Raw genomic sequence first — 25,371 nt, 5'->3', positions numbered from 1 at the left:
CACACACACATCCCCCCCACCCCCACACACACACACACACACACATTCACACACTGCTGCACACTTACATAACCATAACATATAGGACTGGCGACAGTCAAATGTAAATATGACTGATTAAGGCAGGCCAACACTCCTTAGAGAGGGTGCAGAATGAGGAGAAAATAAAAGCAGGCCTCATGCTCCATTCTTTGCTTCACTTGATTGCACCCTTAAGTGTGCTGAGTGGAGCCCAGAGCTGGACGGTAACTCTGTGGCTTTTCCATTTGTATGACTTGTAACATTTGATCATTTTCGGCATTAAAGCCTGTCTTATACTTAGCCAAATCTCATTATTTTTCAAGGTAATGAATCTGAGAGGCTTTGGTCGGGTCATGAAACTAGGAAATTAACCTGCGTGTTGCAAGGAAGGGAAAAAGGTGCAGCACAACATCAATATAAAATTAAAGCTGCAAGCAGCCTCAAACGGCCCTCGCAGCTCAGCGTTTCTCCGGCCTATTGGTCACCGCAGGGGTTCCAGCACCGCCTCACAGTTCCTGCACCTGTCCGCCAGGTGATGCTCATTGATGTGTTTGGCAGCGCTCCCTTATGATGCATGAAAAATGTCGTGCAGATCGGCTGATGCAGGGAAGAGATACAACTGATGGATTAACATAGGGGGCGCAGTTGAGTCAAACTACAATGTAATCCTTTTGGGCTCTTTAGAGGTTCACTAGAGTCAATCTTAAAAAAATTGGTGCAAATCGGATGGTGCATGTGTGATTTAAAGACAACCGTATGCTAATGGCGAGGGATTGAAATTTGCCATTTTGCCACACCCCCACACGGTTCAGCCAGCAGCCAGCATTGACAGAGTTCATCATCATGTCATTTTATGTCACTTGGCACAGGATTAAGCCCATGTGAATTATAGAGTAAGACATCCAGTAGACAAAACAGGTCACTTGCAGTTGGAAATGGGCGGGGCTAAAGTGATGTCATCAATTCACCCTCACAATGTTATCAGTACTGGTTTGTAGTGAGACATATGGAGTCTGATGCAGCTGTGACCTTGCATGTGGAAGTTATTCCACCTTGAGTTCATGGCGAATAGTCAAAGTTTGACACTTAGCCACGCCCACATGCTTTGATGTACAAGAAATCTTTTGATAACTTTTCACCTTCAGTGCCTCAAGAGTGTGCTGAGTGGTTCTGAATACTTTATCTGAAAAACTGTAGGATGTGTTCGATCAGATACAACGTCTATAAAAAAGAGGAAATGACGGCTTTGATCCAAAATGGCCGACTTCCTGTTGGGTTTGGACCATGGCTTCCAGAAACCTTTTTGTACTGCGCTGCCATGGCCACGCCCTCTACTGAAAACTCTTGGCACTTTAAAGCAAGTGAGACCAACTTGTTATCTGTCATCCAACACAGAATCATCTTCATTAGGTCAACAGAGCCAGAGATGGGGATTTCCAAGGAAAAAAACAAAAACAAAACACTTCCTGTTCTGAGGGGCCAGGCCTTAGATCATGTCAGACTATGATGATATAGGATCGTCAGGCATCCAACCAGGGTCACTCATGCCAAGTTTGGTGCAGCTCAGTTGAAACATGTGGAATCTAGAGGCAAACGTATGGCAACGGCGTTAAAGGTCACTTCGCCACACCACCATGCCCACCTGCTCCATCGAAACCGGTCGGGTTGGAATCCACATCACACCAACATGTCTTCTGTCAGTTTCAGGTTGATTAGGTCAAAGGGGTCAGATAGAGACTCCTCAGAGTAAAATATGACACTTCCTTTTCTCAGGGGCGTGGCTAAGTGATGTCATCATTTGACCATTGGGTATTGTAGGGGACCCGATGATGATCAATCACTGAAAGTTTGGTGCCTCTATGAGTTTTTGTGTCGCCATGTGACAGTTTGGTGTCACATGGCGAGTAGGCAAACTTTGACCTCACGCAAAGGTCAAAGTTTGCGTGAGGTCAAAGTTTGACCTCACGCACGAAAACTCACCGTTTTGATAACTTTTAATCGGCCATGCCTTATGAACAATCTGACCAAGTTTGAAGCCGATCGATTGAAATTCCTAGGAGGAGTTTGATCAAATGCGAAGGCTGTAAATGGCCAAAATGGGGTCAAAATCAGAACTTCAATCCAAAATGGTCAATTTCCTGTTTGACTTGCACAATGACATTAATTGTATTTTCTGTGCGTCTTGGGGAGCTCTACAAGTGTACCGAATCTCTACGATGAACTGAAGAGGGTATTTTGAAAGTTGCTAGTTGGCGCTGTTGAGTCGTTTCTTTTGCAATTTTTGAATTGACCTTAAAATATGTAAATTTCACACAGGCTGTATGTTCCGCTAAGTTTGATACATTTTTGAGCCAATTTATTTGGCGGAAGCATAATAAGAAAGAAGAAACAGTATGATTACAATAGGCCTTCGCAGCGCTTTGCTCCTCGAGCCTAATAATAAACAGCATGAAAAGAATAGGCCTTCGCAGTGCTTCACTGCTAGGGCCTCATAATAAACAATACAATTTCAATAGGCCTTCACAGAGCTTCGCTGCTGTGGCCTAATTAGATACCATAAATATCATCCACAACAGAAACTCAGCCGCTGCTTCTCCATGCTGTCTTTTTGTCAAACTTCTGAGGTTCACAGCTCTATAAAAAAGGGGAAAAAAGCATCTCCTTGGAAAAGATCAAAGGGAGAATGATGTTTCTGAGTTTTTGCTTTGCTTGAAGCCGAAACTTTGAGCATGTCTGTAGTCTCAATACAACCCAGGCAGAATTTGTTTGCATCTTTTCTTTTCTCCAGATTTCTTCATATCTATTCAAGAGTTACATTTATGCTGACTAAGTGTAATGTCTAGATATTTGTTTGCTATTTGGATCGGGATTTTTTGGAGTCTCTGTAGTGACAAGGCTCCCCACACACGCATTTGCAGTGCCAGGGGGATTCAGCTGCTTGGCATGAAATTCCCACCCCTCTCCCAACTGACTGCCATTACCAGCCTTCAGTCATGGCCATAGACAAGAAGCAGCCTGTTGCAGCAGGGAGCCCAGAATGTGAACAGTGGGGGAGCCAAGAGGTGTAATTTGTCGCAAAGGTGAGATACAGTTTCAAAATGAAAATCTGACATCGTGGATCTTACACAACATTTTTTAGTACACAACTTTATTCCGATTTGCAAGTGTCTGAATTTGTATTTATGTCACACATTCTAGATTTTTGTTTATAACACATCTTGAAAATGTATTATGTTCCTTTTATTTCACATTTATGTACTACTGTGTGGTGGTGTGTGTCTTATAAAATCCCTTTCATTTTGGAAATATGTTATTCTTGGAACTTTGATTCTGTCAAACTGGATTAAATCTAATGAAATAATGTATGGGAACTTAAGAGTAATGGGAAATTCTACATTTTCAACTGGTTTTTGGCTAAAATGTGTTGTGGTTGTCCTCTGGTACTCCACTGTCCTGCCAAAGTCAATCCACCACCACTGAAAGGTGAGCACTGCCTTGATTAGGCTGATGAGCTTCACCTGTGGCCATTTGACCCAAAACAAGGACAGATAACTGAGGAGATGATGAGAGTATACTCAGGGTGTTTTGGAAGAAAATGACTTGCAACCAAACAAAACAAAAGGAAAATCATCTCTAAAAAAAAAACAAAAACTGAACTGAAAACCTGCCAGTGGGCTGGCTGCTAAATGAGGTGTTGGGGCAACCATTTCTGGAGGTGAAAGCAAATGGAACTTAAGGTGAGTAAACCACATCACTGTTATCTCATACCTCCTTCAAACAGTCAATTGTCCTCAGTTATAGTAGGCTGAGAAATTTGACTGCTTTTATGTTATTCTTATATAATCCCATTTTGCTGAACCCTCCAAGTGATTGTTTAAAACTCTGAATGCACATGTAATGGGAAATCGAATCTACGAACGTAGTCCTGTTAATTTCATTTGCTGACTTCAAGCTTCCTTTTGATGGACAAACTTTTCAAACTCTACTTGGTGTGTCCTATCCACCACAACTCTACTCCTGTCTTTGCGTTACATATTTACGATCAACTGTTCTCCATACAAAGAAAAGCACACGTACTGGAAAAAAAAACATGTTGACTGGTGAATTAACTAGTGATTTGAATTTTACCTGTATGTAAAAGAACTGTCGCAAAATATTGTTGTAACGTATTCAATTTTAATAAAAGTATGCATCTTTATATTCTCATATGAAAATGTCCATTTTTATTTGACCTAAACTATGAAAACACATTTTACACATGTGTCAAAATGACACATTTTACCACATATTTGTGTTGATTTCAATGACACAATAGTTGTGTTAAAACCACATACACATTAGTTGTGTCAATAAAGACAAATGTGTTGTCCCTGAGTTGATTCGGCACATGTGTTAAAATTTAACACATCACTGTCATTTGTTGCAATTAATGGGTCCTGTGCTTTTATTTGTATTCCTGTAGCTTATATTACTCAGATCATTTGTTGATCTCTATAATGGGACACTGTTTTTTTTTTTATTTATTTGTCTTACCAGTTATTTTTAAATATTGATCATTTTTGATTTCTTCAATCTTGGATGACAAAATCCCTTAAAGGAGAACATGTAAGTCAATTGATTTAAATTGGAATTATAAAGAAAAGCAGTTTTAAATGTGATATTTACAATGGCCATAAGAAGTCATGCACAACATTTCTCACTTGACCAGTGTGACAGTCATTAAATACATTTTTGCTGTTAGGTTTATTTTCTGTCTTGTCTTGAAAAGCAGTATTAGGTCCAGACAGACCGTTATTTATTCTATTTCACACTGTCTGAACTGACTCTTTGAGCTCTGATTTCCTGCCACAGCTGCTTTACTACATCTGTAGTCTCTGAAATGTGACTGTTTTTTTTAAAAGTTAGATTGTGCAACTGTTGCATCACTTTAGGGGTCAGGCACTGATGCTCTGATTGGTCATGGCCTGTTCCGTGTCTCCTGATTGCAGTTCCAAGGATGGCTTTACTGATTTTCTGAAGGGTCACCTTTGTTCCTACATTTTTCATTTCTGTGACTGCATGCGATCAGATGTTTCCTTTTCTCCTGTAATTTTCACCACTTGAAGTGCAGATGGTACATGCAGAAACAAATGGTAAAATAATCTGTCTGTGATTTTTGAAAAGCACTTTTAAAGAAAATTTTGTGCAAATTCAAAGTGTTGGGAAGGCATTTTCTGCTGCCGTAGGTATTTGCATGTCAGTCCTTTTGCCATTTGTTGGATCTTTTATAGGCTTTTCTCAAAAAAAAAAAAGTATTTTACAACCATACGTTAACCTCCTGTAACTCTACACATACCTACCACTATGTGCGTTTCCTGACGTTGGTCCTTGATCCACACTGCCCTGTATGTTTCCCTGGTTTAACAAACCTGATTAAGATGATTTGAGTTCTGTACAACCTCAGTAAACAACCATCAGTTGGAATCAGATTTGATGGGAAACAATTAAAACATGCAGGACAATGTGGTTTGAGGACCAGGGAAGAAAAAGCGCCTTTGTTGACTGCTACTGAAAAATAAACCGTTAATTTCAAGACATTGCTAGATTTTTCTTTTTTCCCAAAAAAAATAAATACTGTGAGAAAAATCCCAAAGCTGACATTAATTAGGACGCAAGTCTGCATTTGAGTATTCCAGATGCATAGAGAAAGGCAAGTTGATGTTTTGCTTTGAGTGAAGAGAGAATTAAAAACATGGGCTGCTTCCCACAGAAGTTATTTAATGAATCATATCACTAATATAATTGCTATGACTTATTTCACACCATTTTAAAGAATATTGTGAACAAGAATAAAGTGAATGATGCTTTAACGTCTCTTCAATTCTAGCAGCTCTTCCTACTTGGTGACATTCAGCACTAACGGCTGCCATTAGGCTTTTGCTTTAACTGACAATCTGTCTTTTACATCACTCTGAAGGAATGTATTCCAAGACAGTATAGAAATGTTTCAATTCAGTCACTTTGTGGGGTTTTCAAGCATAAATATTCCATTGGAAATCATAGCACAGGATCTCCAGTTGATTAAAGAGTTGACAAGGGCAACTGTGCTACATATGGGGAGCGACAAACGACGGTGATAAGCAACCGTTTTCTGCTACTCTAGGTAAACCCAAGACAGGATATTACAGTGACAAAGTTTTAACATTCTTCATCTTTCTTGCATTGCTGGCCTGCATGTGCACGTCTGCTCATACAACCTTAAAATTTTAAATGCACAAATTTCGGCATTCGCTTGGCTGGAGGAGGGAAAGCTATTGTGGAGAGTGAACAATATTGCCTTATCTTTCATTAATTAGAGCAAACTTTTCAGGTTCCTGAATCAGCAGAGCAGCCCAGAATTATTGCACTACTATTACCATGCTTAAATGTCTGCCTTTTTTTTTCCTGAAATGGTGTTAGTTTTAATGCAGATGTAATGGTGCACACATTTGTAAGATTTTTTTTTTTTTTTCCGTTGTCAGTTCATATAATATTTTTCCAGAAAGTTTAGGTGTTATTTAGTGCTGGTTTGAGGCATGACTAAAAATGCAGAGGAGAGATTGAGATTGTCATGCATAATTTAATGAAACAAAGAGAACATTTACAGGTCACCGTGACAGAAGAGAGCACAGGCAAGAACATGGAAGGAATAGAACAAACAGAGGAGCTTAAATACTGAGAGAGAGAGGTGAAAGTGACAAAGAAACCAGAGTAGCTAATCATCTGAGAAAGCAGCAGACTGAAAGTGCAGAAATGGGGAAATCAAGGGATAGGAAATGGCTGAGAAGAGGAGCAAGATGGCACAAGCTGAGGAAAAGGTAAGAGATGAACAAAGCAGAGAATAACTTAAGAGACCGAACCACAAACTGACTTGATCAGAAACACTAATCTAAAGAAAGAAGCTCAAAGCACAACCAATGAGATAAGGTAAACTAACTCAGGAATAAACTAAAATAACAACTAACCAAATAAACAATAAAGATATCAAATAGAAACGGGTGAAAACCGTAATACAAACACCTGAGGATCATAACATTGAGAGGTCCCTAAAGGGTTTGGCTTGGTGGGGAAACGGGTCTCTGTTTTAGTAAACAGGTATCATATTAAAGCTATCCGTTTGTGATGTTTTAAACAGGATGTGGATAATCTAAAACAAAATAAACTGTAAGAGGAGCAGTTGCCTATTCACTGTACTTGAGCGCACACACACTTTTAACATTGCAACACTTTATGTTCTCCCGAGGCAGCAGGTGGATCCAATAAGATTTGGCACAGTGGTTTTCACAGGAGATCATTTCATGGTTTATGTATGGTCTATCTACGTGTCACCAGGGTGGGTTTATACACTATGACCTTTGCTTGCTTGGCTTTTTGCATATTTGCTTTTGTTTTTATGTCATTGCTGCAAATTTATGAAAATGGTTGGTAAAGAGGGTGAAGGACATAAATTTTAAGCTTGAAATGTAGCTTGTAAACATATGTGAATAGTTTCTGCATTTGTCCTAACTCATCTCCAGTTTATAAAATCCTCCAAATAGCAGGCTTTGATTGACGTAGATTGCAGATAAGCTATGCATTATCAATGAACCTTAAGTCTAAGAGCTTTGGAGAATAAGGGGTGTACAAATTATTGATGGGCTTCTCCAACCATTACAAGGTTTGTCATAGAAAGTCTAAGTAGAGCTGGTGACTTAAAAAAAAAAAAAAAAAAAATTGTCAGTGCAACGGTTATCTGCACATTTGAGTTTGTCCTTACCAAAAGCAGGTGGAGGAGGTGGAACAAGTTTTTTTTTTATTTTTTTTATGTGAAACATTTGTGGTAAATGTGGAAGAAAAAGTTACAAGTGACTCCACAAAGAGCAGCAGTGTGGGATGTTTGTACAGAAATGAGAGAGAAGCTGTGAATGAGCTTTTATGTGGGAATGTGTGGTTGAATTACCGAGCATGTGGAGATTTTTTATTATTATTTTTTTTTTATGTTGATCAGCTTTAACAAACAAGTTAGATATGCTATTGTAATATGAAAGTACTTTCTCAAGAGATTAAGGGCTTTGATGGAAGTTATTTTATCAAACATCATCTCTGAGAGAGGCCTTGACAAATTGTACGCTCTGAATGAAAAGTGCATCTGCCTAACATCCTTAATGTTTAAAAACTTCTCATGGAAATTCTTGTATCAGTGCATGTCTACATAGCTTGACAACACTTGGTCATTATTTAAATATTTACACCTGGGACCAAATATGATGTTTAATTCAAAAGTTAAAGTATTTTTTTTTCTTTCTTTGCCTTTATCAGTGGAACATGGTGTTCAGTTGATGGGTGTCTGATGTTGAACTGCTCCAAGTGGAGCATGATTTATTCAGGGTATTTGTTACTTTGATCATTTTAAAGTAAAATGCATCCTCTGAGTTGAGAAATGCAGTATCACTACAGACGCTGAGCTGATTGATTATGGAGAGAATTATCAATATTGAATTCATTTTAACTTGCAAGGTGGTCTCATTTCTATGCGATTCTCTGTAAATGGCACAGCTGAAAAGAGACAACTTTATTTTACTAGTTTTTAATCATTTCTTTCTTCACATTCCTACTGAGTTTCTTTAGCCTGACAGATAATCCAGAGAGGGGAGGGAAGTGGATCAGATTGATCTCATTACTGTCAACGCTCTAATAACCATAATAAATGGCAACTATTGTAGGTAAATGTGCAGCAAATGGCACATGAACTTTAATAAGCTGTATAAATAGGTTGCATTAAAAATTCTTGACCTACATTCAGGTAGCAAATCTTAAAACAGTCTCTTTATTTTCCTACTATGTGAAGCTTTTGAATTAACAAAAAAGGCTGTCAACTTTAGGTAAAAACATTTTTCCATCCTCTTGGATGGAAAATGTATGGAAAGAAATTAAAAAAACTGAGTGATTTATTGAAAGTAATCTTAAGAGTTTATCCAGAAAATGGGAGGTTGTAGAATATTGGTGAATGAACAACCAAGTGAGATGTGTCCATCTGATCGACTGACTACAGAGCAGAGAGAATAGACAAAAGAAAAAAGGAAACACACCGTCAGTCTGGGTTTTATCTCAAGATGTTTGAACTTGGAAACTTACAAGAATGAACACTATGAGCTGTCTTTAACATCAGCAAAGGGTCATATAATTAAAAAAAGCGTTTATTTCTTTCAATCAAAAAGTGCTTCCTTCATTTTTGCACATGGTCAGTGCATTTGCTTTAAAAATGCCTCAATGACATCATCCCATTTTACTTTCTGAACAAATGTAAAGTAGCTTAAATGAAATACTCAAATATAAGGGGTCAAGGAAAATGAACTCAATAAATGCAGGTGCTACCACAGCAAGCATTGTTTAGTTCAGAGGTTCCCAAACTGTGGGGGTGCTCCCCCCCCCCCCCCCCCAGGGGGGCTAGTAAATACTAGCTACCCCTAGCGGGTAGCTAGTATACACCCATTGCACCCACCCCGCTCATTCCTAGAGTCAGGGAGTCTCTATGAATCCCCCCCCCCCCACCCTCTCACAAAGTCGGTCAACCAGACAGCTATTTGTAATGTGTAATCAGTGGGGTGGGGGGCAGAAAATGTTTGGAAACCACTGGGGGGTTGAGGGGGGGCCCAGGAGAAAAAGTTTGGGAACCACTGGTTTAGTAAAGGTGTGAAGCACTTCTAATTCATCACACTGAATCACTTTTTTTTTTTTTTTTTTTAAATAGTACTTCACACATTGCAGAGGACTCAGGAACAGATGAATATTTAATTTCTGCCTTCCTACTCTCCTTGCCTTTACTATTTTAGTCCAAAAAGCAATTAGATTTTTTTTTTTTACCAAAAATAATGAGCTTAAATATGTCTAACTATCATGTTCTTGCTTCCACTGTTAATTTTTTATTATTATTTTTTTGTTCCAAACGCCTGAAAGACATATTTTCATTGGTGAACAATGAGCTTGTGACCTTCTTTTCATTTTCTGACCTGGACTGTGGGTTTGAGAGCTCAGTGGAAAAAGTATCAATTTTTTTAAATCCGGCTTGCAAATAAGACATCAGACAGCTCTGCTGGTTACTGAGAATGTGGACATTAATGTAAAATATGTGAAGCAATTAGTGAAGTGAGAAAAACTCGTGTAATTAGAAGAAAGCGGATCTGTTGCTGCTGTGACAAGGAGGAGGTGATGAAGAGAAGCTCCTTTGGCTCCAACAATACTGCTGTACCGGGGGGTGTCCCGTTTAGTTCCTTTTACATTAAATATTTTCCCGTCTTTCATAATTTCACATCCTCTTCTCCATGCCTTTCAGTATCATGTATAATTAGTTCGGTTTCTCATGTGTTGCTTTGAATTATTCATGTTGAGCATAGTTAAGTTCTGCATGAGGAAGAAATTGGGAGGTAAAGTTGTCACAGTTCAATGAAAATGAGTAACAGATTTAGGGGGTTTGGAGAAGTTGAGGAAGCTCAAATATTTTTTTAAAGGAGGCAAATATGGTAAATCCTAATGTTCAATGTCAATTAAAAACGATCTAATGCAAAAAAAAAAAAAAAAAATTGGCTGTCATTATTTAAAACTGTACGAGGAAACACTATTTCATATATTATAGCTAATTTGGTATAATTTACATGTTTTAAAAAAAATAGTTTGGGGGGAAAAAATGCAAATATTGTTTATGCCCGTATACGGCTCTTGGTCACAGATTTGTGTGCAGCTTGGATAGGTTCTGAGAGTACGAGTGAACACACTGTAAATTATTGAAGACAACTCTACAGAAAATCCTCTGACATGCAGCAGGTTCGTGCTCATTAGTTAAAGTTGATACAGAAACTGAATAATTGCTCACTTTGAGATCTGCTGCAGTATATAAGATGATGTATACGCATCAAACAAACCCATGCATCTGCCAGGAAGTAGTGAGACATGTATGTCACCAATTTTTTCGTCTTAATTAATTTGAATGTTTTGCAGCTGTAAATTGTTGTTTTCTCTTTATATGTAGGATCACTCCTGTTGGTAATGAGCTCCATACTTGTTCAAGCAGAGGCCCACAGTCCAAAGTACTTGAACTATATCTGAACTAGGAAGTGACGTTTTGCCCTGGTATCATCTCACTCTTTGTTGGAACCAGTCTTACTAACTCTCAAAGTCTGAAGGGAGCCTCTAGGGGTTTTCAGACCAGAACGCTGCAGATAGTTCAAGTTAATGAGAGCACAACAGTCATAAATCAAATGATCTCAATAGAGTTGAAGATGAAATGCTAAAGGTCTGCTACGACGGGAACCACTGGGATGGAGTCCCCAGAAATAGACAGAAGAGCTCCTTATTTAGGACAGAAACAATCAGCATAGCGAAGCAGAAACTGGAGCTGCAAAAAACATTAGCAGTAAAGTCTATGAATGCTAAGATAACCTTAAGATACCTATATAATTTTATATGTCCCATACTTGATCAGAAGCATTTGCAATCATGCAAATAATCAGGGGTGTGGTTCCTCTAAAATAAGGGAAAATGGATTTGGGGGATGTAAATACACATTTATTTTTTTCGTGTTACTTTGTGTTGGTACATTTTAACGGCTTTAAAAATCATTTGGAATAATATTAGTCTTTCATGTTCCTCTGAAGTGGATCTTATCAACTCTGGAACTGTTACTATTAATATGTGGTTAAAATGGAAGACTGAAAAAAAAAATTTAAACGGGAAAATAAAATTAACAAATGCATCAATTAGTAGAATGTTATACATTTTATGAAAATTACAATTTATAGTATGTGCTTAAATGTATAATTGGAATGCTTTACATTTGTCTTTCGAGAGATGTTTGATTTTTCTTGCGCATAAAGATGAAAATAGCTGAAATAATTTCTCCACACAATCTACCTGGAGTATAAATAGTTATGGGCTTAACTGTAACTGACTTCAAGCATAACCTCAAGAGGGAATCCCTCCACCACGCCCCCCTCGTCCACACCTCATCTTCCCTCCCCGTGAAACACGGAACTTATCCTTCTCTCGGTGCGCTCTTCAGCAGGGGTCGCTACTCTCCGTGTGAGAGTAGCAGTCAAAGCAGTGATCGGGTTTCCAGCTTTCATCAGCTCCCCTCAGACTAGGATTCCTTCCTCCGCTCGGCTTCACCTGCAGTACGCGCTCTCTTCTGGAAACTTGCAGCTGGAGACGGAGCTTTGTCAAGAGCGCGGAGCAACTGCGCCTGAGAACCGGATACCATGCGTTACTTCTGGATACCCACGGCTTGGATCACCGGGATCGCTTTCCTCTTTGGATTCCAAGGCAAGGGATCGTTTAATTATTGTCTCCTTAAATGACCTGACAGGGGTTTTTTTTTCTATGCCTAAGTTCAGAGGGAAATAACTAACAGTGGATGTTTAAATGTGCGTTTCTCCGTCTGACGCTAACTGGATCTAAGAAGGTAGGAGTCTCTTTCTTCCCTGAAAACACCTGATAAGGCAGAGAAGTATGCAGCCGCCGCGGTGAAGCCCCAGACTTCACCCTGTGTACAGAAGCGCTGTCTTCACTCTAAGTTGCTGATGAGTGTATGAGCTGAGCTGCTAGACGTCTCTGTGTGTAGTAGCATTGTGGGACACAGAGGAAAACGACACTGACGGGTTAAGCAGAGTTGACTGGGCTTCAGTGCAAAGCTTCAGATCTGTTTGAGTCACTTTGCCTTTTGCTCCTTAGAGTCATGTGTACATCCATTCGGATTGATCACGTTAGAGTCGTAGGACTTATTAGGGCACAACTTTTTCAGGGAGTTCATACATTTTGAGTGTGTGATTCATGTGGCCCACGAGGGAGTTTGAAGATAACAAGGAAGTGCTGCAGGAAATGGGAATAAAACCTGTAGCAGCCAGGCAACATGATAAACAGAAAAAGGGAATTTATTTTGATGTCATTACCCCTGCATTTTCCTTTGTACATTCAGTCAACATAAATGACTGAATGTAAGAGAGTCTGCTCTAAAAGGAAATGTATCTACGATGTCGGAGTTGTTGTTTGGTATGCTTGGCTTTCAGTTAAATAGTCTGAACACTCTACAACACTTCAGGCTGAGTGCTGGAACAAGAATTGACAACGGTGAACATGATGAGCTTTTTCTCTGCTCTGCTTAAATCAAGACACATGCTGAGGTGTCAGGGAGAGTGCTCCACAGAGAGACTGTCAGGCTTTCACATCCCATTAATATGTTGCCTTTAGTTGTCCACATGGCTAAACGTGTATTATGATTTGCCACTTTGTGTTTATGAATGTGTTTAAATATGTAGAGTTTTAGTATAACTGTTGTGAATTTTAGCCTACAAACCTTGGTTCCTTTGGTAGATGTGTGCAGATGTAAATTTTTTCATTCATTTAGTGCCGTTTACTGCTGCTGTTCTACTGAAACCAACAACTTATTGGGTGCTGCTTTTCATGATGCCCTGTTTCCCATACAACAGTAAAAGTTTTACACAAAAAAAGACCCATGCTTAAAATTCCCATGACTAACTATCTCAGTTCTTTGATTGGCTTTTGGCTCTTATTGTAATCCCCTTCATTAGTTCGCACCAAACGCCACATCTTCCTCTATTTGACTTGCTTATCACTTGTTGATTCTTGCCTCCTTTTCCTTTTTAACTCATCCTGTTGAATCGTTCTCCATCACTCTGATTTGATTTCTTTCTTTCTATCTGCACTGCCTGGCAAGAGTGTCCACCAAAGTAAAATAAAAAAATCACACTTGCATTGCACAGTCTTTAGCTTTGATTACAGCCCTGTTCCAGAGTCCAATCTTCATACTACCTATCAAACTGAAGGCCTTTTTTATCCTGTTAGTCTCAAAGATTTTTGTTTTTCTTGTAGCTGCACTGCTATTCATTCTCAGTTCCTTGAGTTTCCTTTGCATAGTTCATTTGCTCTTGCTTTTACAACTAAACGTAACCCAGAGTGACTGACATACTGTTTTTTTGTTTGTTTTTTTTCCATCTACATTCCTTCCTCAAAGATGATGGCTCTCCGTTTTCATCAGTTTAATATTGCTTTGGAGAGTTCGTTACCCAATTTTTAGCAGTTTTTGCAATGTCCTTAGATGTTTTCGCTGTTTAATGCATATCAGTGGTTTGACCTTTCTTAAATAAACCAACATCTTTTCCACAACACAACATGCCTTTCTACACATTATAGAAAATGGGAAGCTGATTGCATTAGCTGGGGTTAAATAAATTGTTGCCAGCTGGAATATAAGTGCCCATGCTCTAATTATCCAATAGGAGGCATAAAGCTATTTGCGTTGTTAAATCCAAGCTGGCTTTAAAAGAAAAAAAAAAAAATTGAATAACAAACACTTGTTTTTGTATCACAATGCAGAAACTATTTTCAGAAGCATTATCAAGCCTGACTCTATAAAATGTGCAGATCTGTTCTAGTTTTTCTTTATATTCAAAGTTAAATGTTTCATATTATGAATAAAATTTTAACCAAACTTATGACCAAAATAAATGCACGCACTTTTCAAATGATTGCTAATGGAATCGGCTATCTCAAGCAACCCGACTCTGTCAGAAAAAGTGATTACCCACCATGCTAAATCATAAATTAGCTCAGTCACAAAAGTATATTGTTCTTTGATCTGACAACATGGAACACATCTTTTAAACAAGGCAATTGATTGAATTTGTTGTAAGACTTTGTTCCTCCTTTGTTTGCAATGTTACTCAGGTTACCCAGTTTAATGTCATTTATGCTAACTGAATTGGTGCATTGCTGCCACTGTGACCTACTGTCTGTATTGTGGATTTTTCCAGTTTTGGTATGACTTCTTGTCATTATTCTTCCATAATGAAAGTACTGAGGCATTTGTGAAAATGTAGTAGAAAGCACAGATATTTATCTTAAACTGCAGGGGGGGGGGAAGTAATCAGAACATAAATGCTCAAGGTACATATGTGAAAAATCTATTTGGGTACAGTAATGGAATATTTTTATTTCACTTGACGCCTTTGGGTATATTTATGCATATGCTGCCAGCATGTTTCATTTATGGCTATGTAAACACATGTGGATTGAAGTTTGACATCTAAATAAAGCTCTCTCACTGAAGGTGCAGTAGGAGTATTGGTCTGGGTAGATGAAGTGAGATCAATGAAGGGAGGAATGATTTGTTTTGGAAGTTGAAAACCATTGTAATTTGTGGCACTACTCATTATTCTTACAGGCTAATTTCCTGCACATTCTTATTGGAGCACTTCTGGGATTGGCAGCAGAACGGAAACTCGTGCAGTGTGAATCTGGGTTAATGCATTAATGACTCATCCATACAGGTCACTAAAGAACATGGAGCACAATTTAAACCACTGCAGATATCTTCATTAAACAATAAAACAAGGACTAGCAAAAGCCATCACTGGATAGTTCCAAGAATAAAGACCAAAAAGAAAAAGGAATTTGGGGCCATTCTCCAAAAAAAAAAAACAAAAAAAAACTAATGCACTCAAAAATGTTCATGGAACTGCTGAGACAAAATTGAAATGTTTGGTTGGATTTGCCATTTCCATTCCATCTGGTATAATAAGACAGCATTTTAGAAAAGAAAATGACATTTTTGTGGTAATATGATGGTCTGAGGCTGCTTTGCTCTTTCAAGAGCAAGAAGATTTGTCATAAGTTATGTATTATGGTCCTCACTAGAACGACTGTATAAAGAATATTCGACCACCAGTTTGTGACCTTAAGATGTAATACATTTTGGCTATATAGCAGGAAGATGATCCAAAGCACATCAACGAGTCCATTGTCAAGAACTATGAACAATAAAAATGCAAACCAATCTAATTTTCACCTTCGCACACCATCTTTGAACTTTTATTGCAATGGTTGAGAATAAATAGAAGTTAGAGTGTAGACAGTGTTATAGGACTAAAGAATTGGCACCTTTGGACCTACACAAGTGTTTCCCTATTAAATACTTAATTTGCATACAAATCTATTTATTTAATTTAATCCTGCTAAGAAAAACACCTCAGATACGTTTTCATACTCAAGTAATGTTTTGGTAAAAATTTACTTTTTTTTTTTTTTTTTTTTGGTCAATTAGTGAGTTTTGTTAGATCAGGGCATTTACACCAATTATATCTTGGTCAAATACAAGATGGAATAATAGCAATAAGAAGTATGGGTAGGGCACATTAATAAGAGGTTTGGTTATTTATTGTTTTGGTGAGAGAAACACTGAACTTGGTGATTTGTTTAAAACATAAAGAGGTTTGTGTGGAGTTCTTTGCAACTAAAGTGATTTGTTCCGTTTCGAGTCTGGATTTTTCCTCTGAGTCAGATTGTGTTCAGTTTGGACTGCTCTAGCAGTTGTTGAGTCAGGCTGAAACTAGGGATCATATAGTCTCACAGGTGAATTCTGTTTCACATGTGCCAAATAAAAATATTTTTTAGAAAATGGGGTTTCAAAGTGAGGTAGAGCTATCCCCCCTTCCCCTGTCAGACTAAATTACTGCTATTTCAGTAAACCTTTTACTGTTGTGGGATTTACCTTCTTTAACTTTGTCAGTTGTCTTATCACTTATATTGCCAGTGTCCAATTTTCAATGACCAAGATTTGCCTTACCCTTCATGATGATATTTTTATGATTTCTGATCCAGCCACTGTCTAGATCAGCTTATCTTTGTATGATAATGCATGTGTCCTCACCAGTCACTGGGCAACAGGCAGGTTACACCTCGGACATGTTGCCAGTCAAACACAGGGCAACAATGAGCTCAAGTGCTACCGTATGTTCCTGTCTGTCGACCATGTACTTCAGTGTTTCTCTTGGTGTAAAAGCAGCTGCGGGGGAAGGATTTGTGTGTAATATCACCACCAAGCAGTACACAGAAATTTATTCATTTAACTTTTATACATTTCAGCTATCTTTCCTTTAATATTTGTTTCATGTTTCTATAAAATATATTCAAACTGGCTTCTCCTATGCAATGAATTGCAATCATCTCTTCACAATATGAATATGTCCTTTTGTCCCGTGTACATCCCCCGGAAGAACACAATTGTTCCTGGCAGTTTATTGTAAACAGTACGTTGATTCATGCATCAAGCTATTATTGATCCATACGTCCTCAGCCAAATGTAGCAGGGCATGTAACCTTTTGTTTTTCAAAACGGTCCAGCTTCCTGTGAGTTATTTCTACAAGTAGGATTACTTTATTACTTGTGGGTAAGAATTATAACATAACTTGCTAAACAACAAATTGGTCTGTTTTTAAATGATCAACAGAAAATGTAATCATTGGACTAAGAACTTGAAAAATATTCAGAACTGTTTCACATGTATATAAAACCTATAAATAGTCAGAGGAGGAGGATGTATGACTATGAACCCTGAAGAAGTTGCTTCACAGCCATCTGTTTCCTGCGGCATCATGAACTGAGCAACGTTCAAACGCAAACTGAATATTTACTGTGGCGTGGTCCATGGCTTCTGGCAAAATGATTTACATCTCAGGATGGCAGATGGTTGCAATTATTTACAATTAGGTTTTTAAAGAAGCTGTCAGTCTTTTACGTAGGTTTTGGAAGACACTGTTGATTCCCCATGCCATCAGTCAATCCATCTTCTCTCATGAGGACTTCAGCATTCTGATGCTGGATTATAAACCTTTCAAAGCAAAAACTGTGATAAAAGCATTTACAGTAGAATGTTATACTTGCCTTCTTTATACAGCAGCTCACGTGTATAAGGGCAAGCAACAAATGATCAAAGTCTTTACACATCAAGTTCAGTATTAACACTTAACACCTGCAGTGTTCTCCGTCTGTTATACACACTCACCCACCCACCTACAGACACACACATTTCTTCATGTCTGAGTCCACTGGGGTTTTCACTGTGGGAATAGAGCTAAATTAGCATGACAAATTAGGATCCAAACCTTTTCACAGCAAGCGCAGCATCACAGTAACGGCTTCTCATCTTAAATACATCCCCTGGTATCAGCATTAATACAGGAGGCTAACCTTTCAACACACTGCTTTCTTCATTTTTGTGTATTGCTAAAACTCCACATGAAGCCAAGTATAGATAACAACCATAAACGTCTGAGAAGTAGCTCTGACAGGAGAAACCGATTGGGTGCTGATTGGGTGTTTGATGGTTTGAGCTTAAAGGTTGTCTTTTTCTTGTCTTTTTTTCATTGTTGTGCATCTGGTTAACTTAATTAATGCCAAAGGCAATTATTAATACAATTAGTCATTTACATCAAAATTGGCAAGTGGTTCACCGCCCTATAATCACAAAAATAATGAGCAAATAGATTTCAGTCTTGATTATCGCTTTAAAATACTGGCTAATTCTTGGGTGATGGCTGATGTTCTCAAACGGCATAGCTCTTTATGTATGTCATGAACACAACTTATCTCTGAAATATAAAATAGTATTCACAAAAACAATCAAACTTTCCTGTTGACTACATTAAGTCAAAACGGCACATTAGGCTTTTTTGATTAAAAACATTATATTTTATCTTTTTGAGCCGTGAATAAAAGCAGATGGTAAATCCTGAACTGGAAATTCAACTTGTGAATGCTTTACATGAGACTTGTATCCCAACTTTATATTTGCTTTCATTTGTTTCATTTAACTTAAAACTGATTTTGGTTTCCACGCCCGCTCCTCCTTTTTCTTTCTCTTTCTTTCCCAACATGGGTGTACGGTTTATCTTGTATAGCTGCTTTATTTCAGGTAATCCAAACACATAAGGGTTTACAACAAAGAGCCAATCTAAGTATGATGTTATAAGAATAATCTTTTGTGCAGTCATGACGATGAAAAATCATTGCCCATCGTTTATCCAAATAAATAATTTGAACCTTACAGTCCTTGATTTATGCTCAAGAACAGCACAATAACAGTTCCTTTAAATTTCCATTTAATTCTGTTCTGCTTAGCCTTGTTTACAACCTTGACGCTGGGAGAGTCAAGTTTCTCTCTACTTGTTTTTGTTTTCATTTACTTCTTGGCTTTTCAGAGGCGATGACAAACAGGATGAAATATCACTTTATAAGACACTTTGACCCCCTCAATGCACATCTACACATCAGGTCAGGCGTTCACTGTCTCACCTGATGTGGTGTTCTGCTGCTTATAAATGTGTTTCTTCACAGGCAATATTGCTTGAGAATGATGATTTTGCTCTTTTGTTATTGTTTTTTTTTATGATTTCGCTCTTTTGTTTTTGTTTTTTTTTTCATAAATGTTATGAATAAGCGAGGGTGCAGATTAAGGCAGGCAATTTAATCTGTGGTACAATGTCATTCCTGAACTGCTCCAGACTAAATAACATCAATTTCATCCTCCTGATCTGGGCAGTTTATTTAAACTGCAGCTATGTATCAGTCGGAATAGCTGTGCCTGAGCTTCCTGTTGCTTATTTATTTAACTTTTTTGAACTTGTCTTGCCTAGTATTATGGAGCTCTTATTTTTATCAGAATTTTAGGCAATATCAAACCTACGTTCGCTGATTTTTAAAGAGGAAATTAGCCCAGATGTACCTTTTTCAGAATACTGGTCAGTGCTAGGACTTGCGCCTCCATCTTTCACATTAATTAACCTCACTAAGATTCAGAATCTCGTTATGCAGTAATTTTATTTAAAAAAAAAAAGACCTAACAAGCCAACAGAACAGACTCTATTAAATTTAAACAAGCAAAACTAATTTACACAGTTAATCAGTTAAGCAAAGCAATATCAGTCAGTAATATTTGTTTCAATTTATTTCCTTTTTCTTCATGTGAATGTCGCCTATTAAAAAAAAATGCAGATGTAGTGCAGACAGATTTTACATTAAAACTGGAAACCTGATGAGTATTACAGCTGTTATCTGAGTAAAGGTGGACCAGGTTGATTATCAATGGTGACTGGCTTGACTTGGCACTATAGGAAGAAACACTGTGGGATGGGGCTATTTCAGTGTAAAGACTAACTGATGCTAAAATATAGTTTTAACATTTTGCTCCCATTTTGAAACAGCCATTTGAAAATCTTTTAGTCATAACACTGAACCTCATTGCAGAGCAAATATATTAGGTACTTCCTCATAGGTGTCTTTTGGTTTATATACTGTATATTGAGAACATTGCAGATAATGCTGTATTTGGTGGATAAATCTGAATTCCTTTCTGTGAAATGACTAATGGTCTATGTACTTATCAATAGTCCCTGCTGCTTAGGTAAAAAAAAAAAAAAAAGTTTTAGTATAAGTTTTACGACGTGTAACATAAATTTTCTTTTTTTTTTTTTTTCATTTTAATACAGTGTCTCCACAGTGAAGTTTTGGTGTAAACACATTACATTCTTGTCAACAGATGCTCATTGAAATGCTGCGAGTCAGATATTGAAAGTAAAGTGCCTGGAGATAAGCAGGTGGAGCCATAAAGGCACAGCAGAAGGAGACTGTGCAAACAAGGAAAAATACAGTAGTAATAATGATGGGAACATGACATCTGTTGCTGGCTGCATTTCCAATATAAATATGTGCAAATTCTTGCCTTTATTCTGCTAATGTTACCAAAGACACAATTTCGCAAGTGTGGTTTTCCCATTAAATAAGAAAATGAAATTAAAATAACTCGTGAATAAGCTTGTTCATGTGATAAGTCATTTAGAATCATGGCATCAACAGATGCAAACATTTACATGTGATATAGTCATAATTCAGCAATGGGGCTAGAGCTCATCCATCATCCATCAGAGGAGACGCTGGTGTCGTATACTTGACAGCAGCTAAGTATGCTGGGTTTCGGGGAAGTTGTAGTCAGCGATTTTACATAAAAGCTATGGATTCAATACGTTCGAATGACGCAACTTTTTATGAACTGCAATTCTGTGAGAGCTCTAATGACGCCAGCTTCACATTGTCTTACTACTTCCTGAAATCTTGCTTTTGCCGGTAGTAGCATCTGGCTGATGGTCACATAACTCATGTGATGCGAAAAAAGTGTTTCCATTGCAGTTTTACTAAATAAATTTATTTTGATATGGCTGAAAAATTACCTCATCCTAGCGCAAAAACCTTTTTTTTAATTGCTGTGTTTCCAACAACCATATTTATTTGTGTCATCTGTTTGCACAATTTTATTGTTAAGGAAGTGTAGCTACTGTTGCTCAGCTTAATATTTTAAGAACTTTATCTTATGACTTCAGGATAATATGGAATGGAATAAACTGATTTCTTCAACAGAAATCAACAGTTTTCATCCTTGTTTTGGTCACAATCTTCATGCAAGTTTTATCTGCAAGTTTGCAATTTCTGCCATTGTGGTGCTGGAATAAGTAATTCTATGGCAATGGAAACAAAAATGTGAGTATGGCTCTTGCTTATGCAAAGATTACTGCCCTAAATGACATCCACTCCCAGTTGTCCTCCTGTCTGATGTTGAACTGAGTCAGTGTGTGCCCTGGTGCCACCACAGATTCCACTAAGACCATTAGCTTCCAGCCATTTGATTAAATGTTACCATTGATTCCCACAGGAAATGAGTCAGTACAACAACATCTGATCACATCTGCCAGCTCCCTAATGGAGAGTTATCAGTGGTAGAAAGAGGGAGTGGAGGAGGCAAGAGTTCACATTAACATTGAAGGGGTGAAAGAACATGAAGCTGCACACACATCAACAACACCCAGCCTCCTGTTGTGCCTGACTTTGCCACTGCTTTGAGCAGCCTGAGGCCTTCACATTATATTGCACTAGCTGTTAGAAGTAAAAATGTTTAAACATTAGGCTTTTGATTTCGCGTTCTCTGTCATAGATGACATTGGCTCATTAAACTGGGCCCATTCTGCATGGATTTATATTCTGCCCTTTGCTCAAAAGATTATATTCAAGACATTTTGTTGCCATTTTGTTTAGGTTTTACTTTTCTCTCTGAGGTTTTACCCTAAAGTGACAAGTAGAAGTTCCGATTGTGGTTAACAGACGGTAATATTACAGCAGGATGTGCTATGGGGGAAAAAATTCAAGAAGTGTGATACTGAACATCATTTTAACTCTGATCCTTTCATCCAAGTTGTCATTTGTTTTATCACATCAAACTCCTTAATATCAGCGCCCGTCCTCAATAAGAAAAAGCACTCTTTGTTCCTTCAACTCAGATTGAGAAATTGTTTGAGGAACAAGATATTCTACGGGTATCATTATTTAAATACATGCCTCACAAATGATTGATCACTTTTGCTTTTGATATTTTCTGGACTCGTGCTGATGTAGTTGTTGGCAATAAATTACTGCAAAAAAAGTAATGTTCTGAAAAAAAGTTTCACACAACTAGGCTAAAAAATGACGGACAAGAAGAGATGCGTCCTAAAGTTCAGTTATGCCTGAGTGTTGCTTTGAAATGGTGCTTTAATTATTTCATGCATGTTCATGCAAAGCTCTGCCTATTTCCACAACACTCCTCCTTGGAACCTCGGTCTCCAGCCGAGCTTCTGCATCACCACTCCTCCCCCTATGCCTTCATCACTTAGCTCAACCACACCAGCAGCAGGAGCAATTGGCAAACAAATGCTAATAACTGGCACTACAGAATAGATGGATGGATGAAAATAGTAATCTTTTGGCATTTCTGTTCAGTCCAATTTTCATGTTACATAGGGAATCCTGTCCTGTCTTTTTTTTTTTTTTTTTTTTTTTTTTATATCTGAAGTAGAAATGACTGTTTATGAGAGAAGCATCTGATGCAAAGTGATTTCTGTTCAGCTGGCATTTCAAAAATAACCAAAAGCCTGGTGTAACTCCATGTGTGTAGCTCATAGAGAATTGTATGCTCATAGGTATTGTAAAGTAAGGTAATTTTATTTATATAGCACATTTTCAGCAACAAGGCAATTCAAAGTGCTTTACATGAATTAAAAGGAAATGCAAACAAAATAACAAACCGAAGGAAAGAAAAAAAATAGGAATGAAAACTAATCTAATATTGTTCTGAAGTATGTAAACTAAGTGCTCCTGTTCAGGGTTGCTAAGCATCTAATTCCATTTAGTAAGTACTCTACAGTTTCTGATAAAATAATCTAAGAGTGACTGATCTAATTCCTTTTCTGGGATAAAGTGAGTACTCCACAATTCGAAGTTTCTTCTAAATCCTTTGTGGTCATATTTGACATTTTTAAACTTGATCCTTACAACAATATTATACCTATAAACGCAATTTAACAAATATCACAGTGGAATATTCAGAAAAGCTTCTAATATATTATTGAATGTATTTGTTTTGTTGGTTTGCTTACCCAACATGACAGCTGGTCAATAGTAAAATTCTTTACATCATGTCTTTGAGCAGCAGGGTTTATTTTATGAGCTATTTTAACGAACTGAGACAGTAGAAACGTTTCTACCTATTTATGCTTCAGTTGGATTTCACCTTTGCAGTGTTTCAAATAAGGTTTTCTACTGGGAGGAAACACAATGACATTTTGCTGTGTGTTTGTGAAGGGAATTAAATAAAGAATATAATTAGGGCACTTAAAAAAAAAATAGGGGAAAAAATACTTGAAGAAATAAACACTTTATCATAGGTAAGCAGGTCTTTCTGAGCGTAGGAGGGTGGGAACTGATGCTAGCCTTGAATTTAACATTCTGTTACCAATTTCACCTGGCACTATAGAATGAAGTTTGTAGCGGTACAAGCTTCATTTTATAAGAAAGCAGTCTTGCACACAGATCCCTCCTGTGCTGTTCCAAACAAAATGCATACAAGTAATCATATTCCTACAACCCCATGATGTTTGGGCTGGGTTTTGTGACCTCCTGACCAGTTTTCTTACAAATGGTCTCTCTCAGAGCAAACATGCATAGAAATGCGTGGCAACAACCTGAAGCTTAATAATGTTGCACCATCATTTATGTATATGTTCTGCAGAACATCTGCATACAGTAATGTTTGCTGTATTTTGTTTGAAAAAATTTTACTGCCACACATCATCCAGTTTAAATTCAGTTGTCAATATCTGGAGGAATATAGATGGCTGGCTGCTCCTGTGTGGCAGGACCAAGGTGATCTTACAGTCACAGAGCTGTGATGTTATGAAGATAAACTATAATTTCTTATTGATTTTTTTTTTTTTTTTTTTTTCTATGCACACTTGCTGTGCAATTGAATATTTTCAGCACTTGTAGGATGAAAATGTGGTCACGGATGGAAAGACCAGCGTGGGTACACTGAATAAATATTCCTGATCATGAAAAGATAACTGAATTACTAAAAGTACATTGGGTCTTCTCTCGGCAGTATTTATAATCCATTTCAAGAGCCTATGTTTCTTTGGTACATAATTGCAACAATATATTAGAAATATTGTGTTAAAGTGAAAAGTCGCCTGGAAAAAGAGAAATTCAGTTAAGCTGCAATTGAGAACCACAGCTCACTACATGCAATTACCTATCAAAATGAGCTGTTTTTACAGCACTAGCTTCTCATACTAGAAGAAAGGAACATCAAGCTTTTAGCAGAAAAGCTGTTTTTTTTTTTTTGTACTTTTTTTGTTGTTCTTTGTCTTCTTGTTGACCTTCTTTGTTTTGGCATTGCAACAACATTCACTCTTCACAGTAAGAGTGAATGTTGTTTGAAATTCATATTTCCAAGCTCATTTTGTCACCGACAAATGGACAATAGCTACTTAACACAGTAAAAATAAGAGCACACAAGAGTCGTGCTAGACCTTTAGTCAAAGACTTTAAAGCAGTTTATAAATAAATGTTTTTTTTGTTTTTGTTTTTGTTTTTTATAAATGGTGTAGGCTACCAGGATTTTTACACATTTATCCCCAAAGAACACGGTTAAGTTAACCACCTGTTTTCTTTTCTACGCCTCAAGGCATCATCTCAGTCGGTCAAGAGCTGTTTGTCTGGGTGGAATGAACATAAGTGCAAAAATCTGTCTTTTAGCCTTCAGTAAATATATGTGTGCAGGTTTAGATGTCCATCAGAAAACAAATCTTTTAATCCTCTGCATCAAGGATTTCGTACACATACCTGGTTTAGTTATTCATTTTACTGATTACTAATTTGTCTTTTTTTATTTTTCTTTTCCGTGCCGTGTTCTGAATTGCGCTACCTTAACCTGTGGCACTTCAAGTACAGGTAAAAAAGAAAACGCAGAAACTTCTGTAAAGTAAATATTTGACTTCGTCTTGATTTCAAGGTGCTCTGTGTGGGTTCAGTGTGTAATCTTGATGTGGGTGTAGACAATGTGCTAACCTCATAGGTTTGGTTTGACCGATAAATCATGAGGTTCAGTGAATATTTGTACAAGCTTCCTAAACCATTTTAATTTA

At 37.5% G+C, this 25,371-nt stretch overlaps 1 long non-coding RNA gene across 1 annotated transcript in view; it reads left to right on the top strand.

The window, feature by feature from the left end:
- The first annotated feature begins 3,309 nt into the window (after window positions 1–3,309).
- The window catches only part of LOC106916654 (uncharacterized), an 88,811-nt gene continuing 66,749 nt past the window's right edge, over window positions 3,310–25,371 (top strand). The window contains exon 1 of the long non-coding RNA XR_001418033.2: window positions 3,310–3,758. This is a non-coding gene — a long non-coding RNA (uncharacterized LOC106916654). The remainder of the gene's footprint in view (window positions 3,759–25,371) is intronic.

Source organism: Poecilia mexicana, unplaced genomic scaffold (assembly GCF_051168715.1).
Source record: "Poecilia mexicana isolate PSO_F unplaced genomic scaffold, ASM5116871v1 scaffold_13, whole genome shotgun sequence".
Taxonomy (NCBI): domain Eukaryota; kingdom Metazoa; phylum Chordata; class Actinopteri; order Cyprinodontiformes; family Poeciliidae; genus Poecilia; species Poecilia mexicana.
Note: the sequence above shows the minus strand (reverse complement) of the source record. Positions and strands in the feature narration are given on the sequence as shown.